Below are 4,746 nucleotides of genomic sequence, written 5' to 3' on the forward strand. Positions count from 1 at the left end.
AAAAAAAGAAAGAAACAGGAGATATCAAATGTAAAAGGCTATTGAGATAAAATAGAATGTAAAGGTCTAATATGAGGCTAAATGGAGTTCTCTGAAGGAGATAAACAGCGGAGAGGTGATGTTTGAAGTGATAATGGCTAATACTTTTCAGAATTGATGAAAGGTGAGTCCTCACTCTGAAGAAGCACAATATTTCCCAAGTGTGATATATAAGAAAAAGAAATCCACACCTATATGCAGCACAAGGAAACTGCACAGTATAGAAAATTGTAAAAAAGATTTTAAAACCGTCGGGGGAGGGGGGAAGATGTCAGATTATGTACCAAAAAACATCACTTAGCCTGAAGCAGAATTTTTAGCAACAGCAATGAAAGCCAGGAAAATCATACTAATAATTTCAAAGTGCTCACAGTAGGCCGTGCCTGGTAGCTCACACCTGTAATTCTAACACTCTGGGAGGCCCATATGGGTGGATCACTTGAACTCAGGCATTCAAGACCAGCCTGAGCAATAGTGAGACCCCCATCTTTACTAAAAATAGAAAAACTGAGGCAAGAGGATAGCTTGAGCCCAGGAGGCCACCAGAGTGAGACTGCCTCAAAAAACAAACGAACAAAAAAAAAGTGGTCACAGAAAATTATTGCCCAGCTGGCAGTATATACTTGAGAAATCCTTTTTTAAGAATAGAGACCTTTTGGGCAGCTCCTGTGGCTCAAAGGAGTAGGGCGCTGGCCCCATATGCTGGAGGTGGCGGGTTCAAACCCAGCCCCAGCCAAAAACTGCAAAAAAAAAAGAATAGAGACATTTTCAAAGAAATTAAATCACCAGCATGTTTCTCCCTGATGGACCATCTGGATGTGCTTCAGGAAGAAGGAAAATGATCCCAGACAGGTCTGAGATGCAGGAAGGACTGGAAGGCAAAGAAAATGGTAAGCATGGGCCAGAGCCATGGATCACACCTGTAATCTTAGCAGTGGGAGGCCAACGCAGGTGGAATGCCTGAGATCATAGGTCTCATGATCATAGATCATCTGAGCCATAGCAACACCCCATCTCTAAAAATAGCCAGGTGCCGTGGCAGGCACCTGTAGTCCCAGCTCTTTGGGAGGCTGAAGCAAGAAGATCACTTGCGCCCAAGAGTTTGAGGTTGCCGTGAACAGCACTCTACCCAAGGTGACAGAGTCAGACTCTGTCTCAAAAAATAATAATAATTACAAACTTGTCTTCATCTGTTTTGTGTCGCTACGAAGGAATACCTGAGGCTGGGTAATTTATCAAGAAAAGAAGTGTATGTGGCTCATGGTTCTGCAGGCTGTGCCGGAGACCTGGCTCCAGCACCTGCTTCTGGTGAGGACCTCAGGCTACTCCACTCCTGGGGGAAGGTGACGGGATCTGCTGTGTGTAGAGATCACATGATGCGAGGGGAGGCAAGGGAGTGACAGGAGGGAGGTTCCAGCCTCTTTTTAACAACCGGTTCTCGGGGGAACTTTGATGGGAGCTAAGAAAGCAAGAACTCACTCATTACCATGAGAAGGGCACCAACCCATTCATGCTTCTCCACCCTCACCCCAAACACCTGCCTTCAGGCCCTGCTTCCAACATTAGAGATCAAATTTCAACATCAGATTTGAAGAGGTCAAATATCCAAACTGTATCACTTATGGAGTTAAAAAATAGAATTAAAATACAAATAAAATTTGAGAGCAAAGCTGATGATTGTATTGAGAGCTTAGCATGATGATTATATTGTTTAAAAGGAGGAGTGGGCTTTTTATTAACCTGAGACCACGTTAAGTATGTAAAATATAAAATATATCACTAAAAGAGTAGAGATAGTATCAGTGATTGATTGATTACCTAAAGGTATTAAGATTTAAATATTAAAATTAACAACATTGATTAAATGGACATATCATATGTGAAATTCCATATATCACAATTAGAGAACAATGTTCTTGAGTTTACATGGATCATTTTATAAAAACTTGACCACATGACAGGTCTGGGCTTGGTGACTCATGCCTGTAATCCCAGCACTTTGGGAAGCTAAGGTAGGAGGATCACTTGAGCCCAGCAGTTTGAGGTTGCAGTGAGCTATGATGATTCCACTCAACTCCATTGAGGGACGCATAATAAGACCCTGTCTCTGGCCGGCCATGGTGGCTCATGTCTGTAATCCTAGCACTCTGGGAGGCTGAAGCAGGAGGATCAACTGAGCTCAGAAGTTCAAAACCAATCTGAATAAGAGCAAGCCCATCTCTACTAAAAATAGAAAAATGAGCCAGGCGTCATGGTGGGCACCTGTGGTTCCAGATACAGGTACTCGGGAGGCTGAGGCAGGAGGATCACTTGAGCCAAGGAATTTGACTGAGGTTTCTGTGAGCCTGAAAGGGACAAGCAGAGAACAAGCTCCTAGAACAACATCCCTGATATCAGTATCTAAGGGCTCCAGAAAGGGATGCTCCTGATGACTTCTGGGGGAAGGCGCTGGAGTCAGGGATCCCTCTGAGAGTGAAACCCACTGTCCCTGACCCTGTGCTCAGCCTTCTTAATGTGATTCTTTCAGGGGTCTCCTGTTTGTGACATTCCCATATATAGCCCTCCTGTGTGTGTGACCCAGGGTGTGACCCTCCCATGTGACCCCTCTGTGGATCCATCAGTGAGATCCGTACCCTGTGGCTTCCAACCAAGTTTGGAGTACACGCAGGAGGAAGGGGTGGCCGTAAGTGAAGACCCAAATGAGAAAGGCAAAGGCTGTTTGTGCAGAGTTTGCTCTGGTGACGGGGTCAGCCACCAGCTCTGGATGTGACAGAGACCAATGGCTGGCGGAGGAGTGGGAGAGCTTCATGGTGGGCAAGCAGCAGCATCAGGCACGCGGCCCCCAAGTGGAGGCGGCTGATTGTCCCAGGGGTACACCGATTCTTTCTGCTGGGCTTCCTGGGCTATTGGTAGAGGTAGAGACCTGACTTTCTACAAGGCCGGCTTCAGGCTGGGTCCTGAAGATAACGATCAGCCTCCTGGTCTGGTTGCTGCAGATTGTGGGCAGAGCTCTATTTGTACATGCGGTCAGGTCATTGTCCATTTGTATATTTAGTCTCTCTAAGGGTACCCATAGCTGTCTCCTTACAGGGAGGGCCTCGGCAGAGGTTCACAGCTCCTCTCAGGGACAGTGGTCTCAGGGCTGCTCTGCAGGCCCCCAAGTGCCCCAGGGCACTGCACCATCCTGGCTGCTCCTGGCAGGGCATTCTCTGTGGGGAGCTATCTGGTGAGGCCACAGCACTGCAGGACCCTTGATTGAAGGGGAGGCCTGGAAATGCTCAGAGTTCCCAGAGGGACGTGCCAGCCAGGCTCCAGTATGAGAAAGACTCATAGCAGCATCCTTGGCTCCAGAGGGGTGGAATGAGCTTGGCCTTCAGAATTCAGAATGTTCCTATCAGAATCTGCTCCTCCAGAGAGCTAAAGATGAGTGTGCATCACCAAGGATGGAGAATTAAACAGCACAAGCCAAGATCTGGAACCTGCCTTCTGTTTCCTCCCACATGGCCATCTGAGCTTGCTACTCAGCACAGAAAAATCCTGACCGTCAGCCCCACAGAGAACATGGAGTTTTCCTGGAGGGCACAGATTTCAGGCCTGGGGGACATTGCCTGACTCCAGGGGGAGGGTCTCCATCACCTCCTTGAGCTGCTCATAGAGAGAGAACTCCAGATGCTGAATGTTAGAAAGAAACCAAGTGATCCCAGCCTAGTTCACGCTCCAGGGGATAACAAAACTGACACTGGCTGAAAATAGAGATGAAAAGTGACCAGGAGGAACCTGGATATATCTTTAAGGGTCCAGAGCAGATTACAGAACTGGGAGATCCCCTTTGCACAAAACAGAACAACAGAGACCCATGCACTCCTACCCACACGCAGGAGTAGAGAGGAACACTCCAGAACATAAATGTTGATCATCTCTGGTGGCCAGATAACTGATTTTTCTTTTTAACTTTTTCCCTGTGTTTTCTTGTTTTTATGAAACAAATGATAAGAATAATGGTAAATATACAACCTGCTGGAAGGGCCTGCTTCTGAATCCTGACTCTACAGCTGATCTGTTACCTTGGACAATTAATTTAACCTTCCTCATCTATAAAATGAGAATAATGATGTACCCTATTCACAGGGTACATGAGAGAACTCAGTGAGTGAATTAGTGTTGAAACGAGTGAATGCAGAAGGCTTCAAACAGTGCCTGGCACACAGCAAACACCCGGGCCAGCAAGGTGATTATTATTGTTCTGCAGGAATTACTGATGTTTCCAAGACTGAGAAACTCCTGGTTAGCCCAATCAGTAAAAGAAGATGTGTATGCTCAGAACTTAGACCAAGAACGTGTTCTGTCACCCATCCCAAGACTCTCTGACCCAGTCATTCTGCGATCTGCTTGCTGTGAAAGGGTCATTCAAATCCATGGCAGGTTGGGCTAGGGAGGCACAGGCGGCTTGCTCGTGTCTGGCCCTCCCAGGTGGGGCTATTTTGACAATAGGGAGAGAAAAAAGGGACAGTGTCACCTTCTTAAAAGCAAAATCTCGGACTACCAGCAGAGGGCGCAAGCGGCCAACCCAGGAAAGACTGGGCTGTCCCCTGGGACATCTTTTTCCTCTAACAGAGTACTAATAAACTTTTTTGTTTGAGTAATCTGTAAGTGAATTCTAGAAAACTATGTAACCGTTACACATTTTTCTTTTTTTTTTTTTTTTTT

This window comes from Otolemur garnettii, unplaced genomic scaffold (genome assembly GCF_000181295.1).
Source record: "Otolemur garnettii isolate 467f Iridium unplaced genomic scaffold, OtoGar3 scaffold00046, whole genome shotgun sequence".
Taxonomy (NCBI): Eukaryota; Metazoa; Chordata; class Mammalia; order Primates; family Galagidae; genus Otolemur; species Otolemur garnettii.